The 9,415-nt window shown below is 37.7% G+C and overlaps 1 pseudogene; it reads right to left on the bottom strand.

Annotated features, from left to right (window-relative positions):
* Positions 1-3,529: 3,529 nt before the first annotated feature.
* Positions 3,530-4,542, bottom strand: LOC134380907 (glyceraldehyde-3-phosphate dehydrogenase-like; annotated as a pseudogene).
* Positions 4,543-9,415: the final 4,873 nt, after the last annotated feature.

Consider the following 9,415-nt stretch of genomic DNA (forward strand, 5'->3'; position numbering starts at 1 on the left):
TAACTTCTAGGATGTCACACTCTTCTGGTTTTCTTTGTATTTTACTCACTGCTGTCTCTTAATCTTTTGCTGAATTCTCTTTCTCACCACATATAAATTGTGGATCCCCCTGAGGCTCAGTCCTTTGTGCTCCTTTTTATTTACACTGACTCCCTAGGTAATGTTCTCTATTATAAATGCAGTCTATAAGCTGGTTAGTTCAATAGTTTTATCTCAAGTCCCAACCTCTCCCCTAATCTCCACAATCTTATATACGACAGCCTATATATATAGATTATCTCCCTTAGATTTCTAGGAGGCATCACAAAGCTAAAATGCCCAAAAGAGAGCACTTGATATCTTCCCAACTATTCCCAACTGTCCCTATCTTGGCAAACAGCACCAACATTTTCTCAGTACAAAAACCTTAGTGTTATCCTCGTTTTCCTGTGCTCTCATAGTACACATCTAATCCATCAGAAAATCCAAGTGGCCTTACTTTCAAAATTCATGATCTGACCATTTAGCGTAATCTTCACCACTCTGAACATTCTCCAAGCCATTAAGTATCTGTCTCCAGGAATTTTGTCATAGCCCTCTAACTGACCTCCTTCCTCTACACTTGCCACCAACATGCCCCACCGTGGTTTATTGTCCATACAAAAGCCAGAGGGATCATTTTCAAATGAAGTAGATACTCTTTCTCCAATGGCTTTTATCATACTTACAATAACAACAAAATCCTGTACTATGGAATACAAAGCTTTATGTGATCTAGCACTTGACCAAATTACCAATTTCATTTCCATATTACTGTAACCCTCTCTCTTTTCTCCAGCCACACTGGTATTCTTGCTCCTAGACATAGCTAGCATGTTCCCAATTCTAGGTCTTGGTCCTTACTATTCCTTCTACCAAGAATGATCTTCTCCCGAATATCTTTCTGGCTTTCTGCCTTGCTTCATTAAGGTCTCTAGTCAAATGTCCCCTTCCTCTAGAGAGTGTCACTACTCCCCACCCCCACATCTGACATAGAATCTCCATTAAATTCTATTGTCTTCTCCTGCTTATTTTTATTCTTATGACTATGTGGTTTGGTATTTCATATCTATTTAATTGTTTGCTTCTGTTCTTTTCCTCCACTGATCTTGGGAGAGAAGGACGTCTACTTCATTTAATCCTTTTCCCCAAGTGCCAAGAACTGAACCTGGCACATAATAGGTTCTCAATAAATATATCTTGAATAAAGAAAGAATAAATATTAAACTCTCTAGTCTTGCTGGAATTTATTTTAGTATAGGATATAATGTAAAAACCTCAACAGTGTTATTCCAGTATAGCTAATTTTATAATCTGTTTGTTATATGCATTATTCCCTCACAGTTACTTATGATACTTTCTATATCACATATTAAATTATATAATTTGTTTCTTGTGGGCACTCTCATATATTTCATTGGTATATCTGCCAGTAGGACTTCTAAAACAGTTTTATGATGTATTTTGATACTTAATAGGAATAATCCCTTTCTTTTACTCTGATTTATAAAAAGTTCATTATTGTAATAACTTTTTATTCTTTCAGAGTATCTTTTGAAACACTTTGTCAACTTGGAAAAATATTCATTGGAATTTTCATAAAGACTATACTTGATGTGGGAATAATTGATAACTTAAAGATATTTATTCTTTCTAGTGGGAATAACACCTCTATTTATTAAAAACCATCTAAGTAGATTGTTATTGTTTTCCTCATAAGAGTTTCACATATTTTTTCCTTTGTAGTTAATTGTTTAATGAAATTGAAAATAAGATTTCCGTATCACATATTTTGACTTATTGTTATATTTATTTATTATTTTTATTGTTAAAATGTAGAAAGGCTATTGACTTTCCCTTTTTAAAAAGATTTTCCAAAGTATTATTTTGATACCCTCAGATGAAGCCAAGAAAAGAAAATACAGTTAAGTTACTAAACACATCTCTTTCTATAGATACGAACTATTGTTAAATCAATGTTCCAATGACAAAATAACAACACCGCCACAGCTCCCATTCATCAGATGTGACAAAATGGCAAAATAATTCGACTTTGGAGCTTGGTTTTAGTTGTTTTTTTGTTTTTTTGTTTTTTTGGTCTTAAAATGTTGCATAATTATATGAGATTGGTTTGGTCACTTACGACACAAAAAAGTTCAAGGTCAAACTCTCAATTAGTACATCCTAGATTATCTGAAGAATCTTTTAAACATCCCACCTTCTTCTTTCCTTCTAAATCTAGTTTCCCTCTCTCCTAACCATTCTGCAGACTAATGATTCATTCTTGATGATTCTAAACGAAGGCCAACCAAGAAATCAGAGCTAGACTTGGGGGCAAATGTGCTGGAGGCATGAGTGGTACTGATGAGTTGTGGAAAAACAACATGTGCTTTTGGTTAGGATGAGCTTCTTGCTGACTCTTTTGCATTAAAAGGATAACCTAGAGCTTACTGTTGCTACTAAGAATGTCCCTCCCATGATATATGTTATATATTTACACAGAAAAACATTTCCTGACAGCTTTTTTCCAGGATTTAAGTAAAAACAACACCCACAATAATGAAAAGATGGAGCCAATGCAAGTCTCAGCTGCAGTGCCAGCTAAACCCACTGGCATTAGTTAGAACATATGAGGTTTAGACCACATCATTAATTGTAATCTTGTTACAATAAGAAAACATGAGATAAAATACATTATGTAAATTCAATATGCATTACACATCTCTGAATCACAATTCAATTTCACTAAGTGAACCAACAATAATTGTCTTGTTCCCCTTTCAGAGAACAAAGTGTTGACCGATTTCATTGTGCTGGGTGAATCAGTCACTGTCTGCCTTTCATTCGTGATCAGCACATCTTATGTTGCCATGATGGAATTCTTTGTGGCTTCTGATTCTGTTCATCAATCTCATAGAAGTGATGGCTTGGACAGAACTGAAGACAAGGGAAAGAAGGCTCTGAAGTTAATGAGGAGTGGACTGGATCCCTCTATAGAGCTGATCATACTACCACTTGCACCAGGCTCTAGCTTCCCAATGGTCAGCACCAATGGGCAAGAAAGAATACCTTGGTAATCCAGCAACATGTGTCAAGGCCTAAAAATGGTTGAAATTACCTTTACAATATTCCATGGTAGTAGAATTCACAGTTTCCTTTGTCATTTAATAAAGATCATTTTCCTCCCACCCCAACCCACACTTACCCAAATAATTTACCTTAAGCTGTCTAAACTGTTATAGTGAGTGAGTGAGTGTGTGTGTGTGCGTGTGTGTGTGTGTGTTCATGTGTGTACAGGCAGGGGTATTTACTTATTTATTTTGGCTGCATATAGGAGACCTTACTGATGGTATGTGATGAGGTAGGGCTCCTCCCTAGGCCACTCCCATTCCTCAAGGGGTCTCAGATGGAAACTGCATCAAGGAGGAGAGATTCCCAGTGTTTTGTGTGATTGAATTGAGGCAGAGACTTCCCAGCAGCTGACGGACACTCTCTTCCTGTCATGCTCTCACTAGGGCTGGTGATCCTGGGGGACCTTACACTTTGGAGGCATATGGACCATAAGGTTCACCACTCTGTTGCTGTATCCATATTCACTGTCATAACAGGAAATGAGCTTGACAAAGTGGTCATTGAGAACAAGGGCAGCCCCAGCATCAAAGGTGGAAGAGTGTGTGTCACTGATAAAAGTTGTTGGAGACAACCTAGCCCTCAGTGTAGCCCAGAGTGCCCTTCAGGGGGCTGTCCAATGCCTTCTTCATCACCTTCTTGATGTCTTCATATTTGGCAGCTTTCTCCAGATAGTAGGTCAGATCCATGACCAACACTTTGGCAGTGGGGACATGGAAGGCCATGCCAGTGAGCTTCTGATTCAGCTCAGGGATGACCTTGCGCACCACCTTGGCAATGTCGGTAGATGTAGGGTTGATGTTCTGGAGAGCCCCATGGCTGTCACACCACAGTTTCCCAGAGGGATCATTCACAGTCTTCTGGGTGGCAGTGATGGTGTGAACCATGGTCATGAGTCCCTCCATGATGCCAAAGTTGTCATGGATAACATTGGCCAGCAGGTGTTAAGCAGTTGGTGGTGCAGGAGGCATTGCTGACCATTTTGTGGATGTTTTTGTAGGTCTCGTGATTCACACCCATCACAAACATGGTGACATCAGCAGAAGAGGCAGAGATGATGACCCTTTTGGCTCCACACTTCAAGTGATCCCCAGCCTTCTCCAACGTAGTGAAGACACCAGTGGACTCCATGACATATTCAGCCCCAGCATCATCCCATTTGATGTTTGTGGGATCTCCTGAAAGATGTGATGGCCTTTCCATTGATGATGAGCTTCCTGTTCTGAGCCTTGGCTGTGTCATGGAACTTGCCACAGGTAGAAGCATAGTGGAACATGTAGACCATATAGTTTAAGTCAATGAAGTGTCATTGATGGTGACAATATCCACTTTGCCAGAGTTAAAAGCAGCCCTGGTGACCAGGCACTCAATACGGCCAAATCCATTTACTCCTGTCTTCACCGCTGTGTCTCAGGGATGCGGCTAGCACCACGCAAGAGGATGTGGCTGTCTGTTGAGTGAGGAGGAGCAGAGAGCCAGGGAGGGGTATTTAAAGGCAAGATCTATGAGATGTCAACAATCATTAATTTAATTTTATACATAGTTAAGATGAACTTAAGACTCAAGATATGGTAGCTTCTTCAATCCAATGTTCCATCCTTTGCATGCTGCCTCTATATGGTGATTTTCCTTATAATCACCCCAAATGTAAAGAAGGAAACCTCCAGAGCAAGGAGCTGTGGCTAAAGCAAAAGCTGAGCTGTTGCTCTGCACCGTCTTCCTCATCCGAAGCTCATTTTCATTTAATTGTTTGTTTTCCTTCTGTAGTCTCTGAACTTCAGCTGCAGCCTCCTGCACTGACCATCTCAACTTCAGTGTCTTCCAAAGCTGAAGACCTCAGAGATTTAGAGATTTATGGTGTTTCTGTCTTTGATGCAGTTGTGGATGTGTTTATTTATTTCAACATCATGTGCTTAGCCATTTGCTCCTGGCAAATCTAACACACCTAAGTTTGGGATCCATGTCTTTTGGTTTCACCTGCTGACATGCTACTGCCATTTATTATTATGAGAGTCAGTGGGCGCAAATACAAATGGGACCGTACATGTGTTTGCTTTCCCCATTGGGATAGGCTATAACTCTGCAGATGCATCAACACTCTGTTCTGCATCGATGTGGTGTCAGGATCTTCACTTCCGGCTACCAGCTTGCCAAATTTTAGGATGATGGTGACAACTTTGATGAAGTTAAACCCCAGAATATGGGCTCATATTGTGGCTTGACAGTCAGGACATAATTCATCTCTGCCGTGTCCATCAGCAGCAGGGAAACCACTGGCCAGGAGAACCCTGAGATGTCACTTGTAATAGTACAAAGGCCTGTCTAGGTAGGTCACGTATAGGGTGAGATGGGAGGGGGGCTCTGTAGTCATCTTGCATTGGTGCATTTTATTTTAGTTTCTTATTAATTCTTATAGTTTTCCAGTTCATTCTTTTCTGTGTTTCTTCCTTTATAATTACACCATCTGCAAATAACGATAATCTTGCATTTTCCTTTGTAGTAATTAAACCTCTTATTTTGGTTTCATATCTCATGGCTTTGATTAGTGCTTCCAGAGCAATTAGATAAAAATGATAATAACAGTCATTTTTGTTTTCCACCTGGTTTTAATTGGATACTATTAAGAATTAAGTCAACCATTGATTTGAGATGAATATTGTTACAGAAACAACATATGTTAACGAAATTTTATACGTGAATTCTAAGGGATATTTTAAAAATAAGTTATAAGGGTAAATTTTTTCTAGATTTAAAAATTTTATTGAAATTACCAAATTGTTTTTCCACTTTTGATCTATTGGCAGGGAATAGTGTACTAATTGTTTTCTCAATATTAAACTAACTGTATAATGCACATGATTTTGAATACAAAATGGGTAAACCAGACCACCCTTTAAGGTAGGTAGAATCACTAAACATGTTGTACATATTTCTGCCCTAAAAACGTTAATATTCAACTATGATCTCAATCAGCAAGTTTCTTTTCCTATTAAAGGGATCAAATCATAACCCTTTCCTCTGCTACAGTAAACAGCAGACTGCTGATTATACAGAAAGAGGAAAAACAGACCTAGATTAGAATGAAGCCATTCCCTCCTTAATACTAAGAAAATAGCAGCAGGCATTTGCAAAGCACATTATAGGGAGAAGACTGCTGTAGAAATCAATTGATAAAGACTTGATAACTGAAAGCAAACTCTGAGCAATTATATTAGCAAGCAATTAGAATAATCTATAAATTGCGGTAAAGACCCCACAACAAAGAAACCACATGGATCAGTGTCCCTTACTTTGGTGCCCATAGTAATCTGGCTTGTCTCTACTAATCAGTCATATATCTAGTATTGGAAAGGAAATAATGGAACAAGAGAACTTATGAGTTGCTGTTATGAGAAATAATTCAATAGCATTAAACAGTAAGTGCCCTGACACTGTTCAGTGGAGGAAAATTTGTCTCCAGCTTAGACTTCAGCAAGTAAATGACTATTTTTGCCAAGAGATTTACCTAACACTCTCTGTGCTAAAAGCATAACAGAGAAATTCATGAACAGAAGAACTCTGTGGCCGAAATGTGGCAGATAAAGATACTGAGTAGAGGGTGACCTATCATGAAGTTATTGGAAGTTCCCACATGGGACCAGCACCCTATAAAATGTGCTGAAAAGCCAATCCCATAAGAAACAACTGATAAAGGTTTGGGAACGGATATCTTATAGTGAAAAGATGGTGGGATTTAACACCAGGAGCTGTTGGTCTGAATCTTGGTCAGGATATTTGCTATGTGGTCATGAGCAGTTTTTCTGAGACCATTTTTTTTCGTCTGTAAAACAGAGATAATAATACCGACCTTGAGAAGATATTAGAACTGCATGAAATGTATGTGTATAACACAGGGCCCACACATGGAAATTGCTCAAAAAGAGATAGTTTGTTACTTTATTGTTATTATTAGTGTTTGTGGATTATTATTATTGAAGCAAACCTTGAGAAATATAAGAGAGATTTGGAATAATATTTAAACAGTAATGGAGACCCTGACACAAATGGAAATTTTCATGACAGAATACTGTGGGGCAAGAAAAAAATACAAACAAAACTTGAGAAAAGAGGATCCCAGTATGCATAGGGGGTTGGGGGAAAGACTAGCCCCTAAGATCTATTAGCTCTTAATCAAAATTAGTTCTTTAGTAAAGAGATTGGTAAACTTATATCAGCATCTACAACATGTACTTTTTATGTATATGGATTTATGTTCAAATTAAGGTATTATGCATTGTTTCATTTTGAACTATGGATCCACCATTCTCAACAAATTCTTTTTTAGTATTCATAAAAATTTCATGTTAAATCTAACCACATAAGAGATAACCTCAAAGTGACCCCAGAAATTTTGGAGGTCAATATAGAGGTGATGGGTAATTTTATGTGTCAACATGACTGGGTCACAGGGTGCCCAGATTAAACATTATTTGTGGGTGTGTCTGTGTACAATCCCATTTGCCTTCATGATTCCCAACTATACTTGAACCACAGTTGCATATGTAACTCTGAATTATGCTTGTATTTTCATCAATCATTCAACTTTTTTCTTAAAATGTACTGTGTATAGAATTATCAGTCATCTGTTGGTATTAAAGTCAAGAGCTATACAAAGTACTTTAATATTGGCAATATTGCCTCCAGAAATTTGGTGATCATATCCATGTTTGGATGTTCTCTCTTATTAAGGGCTTTTGAGAGACAGACAAATGGAAAGTTTTATGTTGCCATCAAAAAATGCTGACTTTTTATTGTATTGACTTTTGAAAAAATGACCAGTGCAGGAGGAAAACTGACAAGCACGAAGTTCGCAGGCCTTGGTAAGATGGTTTGGAAGCTAACATGTATTAAGCAACTAAGAACTCTGTATACACATATCTCTTTCAGTAAGCATTGTTTTCCTAACAGTATTTATCAGATCCATAACTTACAATTTTCAGAGCAAAATCTGGTACCATGAATAACACAAGAAGGTTCTAGATGACTTTGAGACACATTCTTATCTGCTTAGTAACCTTCAGTGGTACCCTGTCTCCCACTGGGTCAACCTTGAACAATTCTGCAGGCCCTTCAAGTCTTTGCTGATCTACCTACCTAGCCAGCCGCATTTCTGTTTCCTTCCCACATATTCCCTCTGAATAACATGGGTCAGTATTTTCACTAACCTGAAACATATGCTCACTGCCTCCTACAAACTTCTCCCTTTCCTCTTCTATCATCTATGCAAATATCACCAATTCTTTAAGGATTCCCTCACAGTTCACTATTTAACAGAGTTTTGTGACCTGAAGTACTACAAAATCTTTGTTATAAAATGGTCTTACCTATAATATGGTCACCCACAAACATGGACTTAAAACAATGATGTTCTAATGAAGTCACTGGACATTGAGGGCAAAGAGCGTTATGACGTCTTATCTCTTTAGAATACAGCAAGGTGTACAGCCGGTGCTGGACTGCAACTTCAAACTCTAAGTCCTTTGGAATATAAGAGGTGACATTTTCCATGAGACTTTAGGTCAACAATATGATTTTTAATCTTCCATAGAACTATTTGAACATAAGCTTGACAAATTCCATTTTTAAAGTTATCATCTTCTAAGGTGCAATCCACCGTATTTGAATCTGCAGTGATACCACCTCCACAATAAAGTACTAAAATCGAGAGAGAAATAAAATATCCACCTTCCTTTTCTTTTCATGAAGGGAGACTATTCTTCAAAAATGCCCTATAATTCAGAATGAGACTCACAGAGACTACCCATTATAGCTAATATTTCCTGTGTAGGCAGGACAAGTAAGCATAACTATCAAAGTCATACAATTTTCTGGTTTGAATGATGTGCATTGTTCAGTGAAGGTTTTCATGCTATGGTTTTACGAAAACGGAGCAGATGTCAGAATTCTTCATGGGAAGTTTCTCATATGTAAGGTTGTTTTAAATACAACTTTTAAAAATATCATTTTAAGATGAAAGACAATGGAAACCAGATGAAATGCCACATTCTTGAGATAAATAAAAAATACAGCACAATGACACATGTGAGATGGTGAGGTTAGAACTGTTGCTTTTATTTTAAGATTGTTGATATGATAAGAATTTTCTTCTATAATAGTGCTCTGGTCAAGGTTCTCCAAAGAGACAGAATTGATGAAATATATATATAAAGAGAGAGAGAATAAGAAGGGATTTATTAGAGAAATTGGCTCACTCGATTATGGAAGCAAA

The sequence above is a fragment of the Cynocephalus volans genome, chromosome 6 (genome assembly GCF_027409185.1).
Source record: "Cynocephalus volans isolate mCynVol1 chromosome 6, mCynVol1.pri, whole genome shotgun sequence".
NCBI lineage: Eukaryota > Metazoa > Chordata > Mammalia > Dermoptera > Cynocephalidae > Cynocephalus > Cynocephalus volans.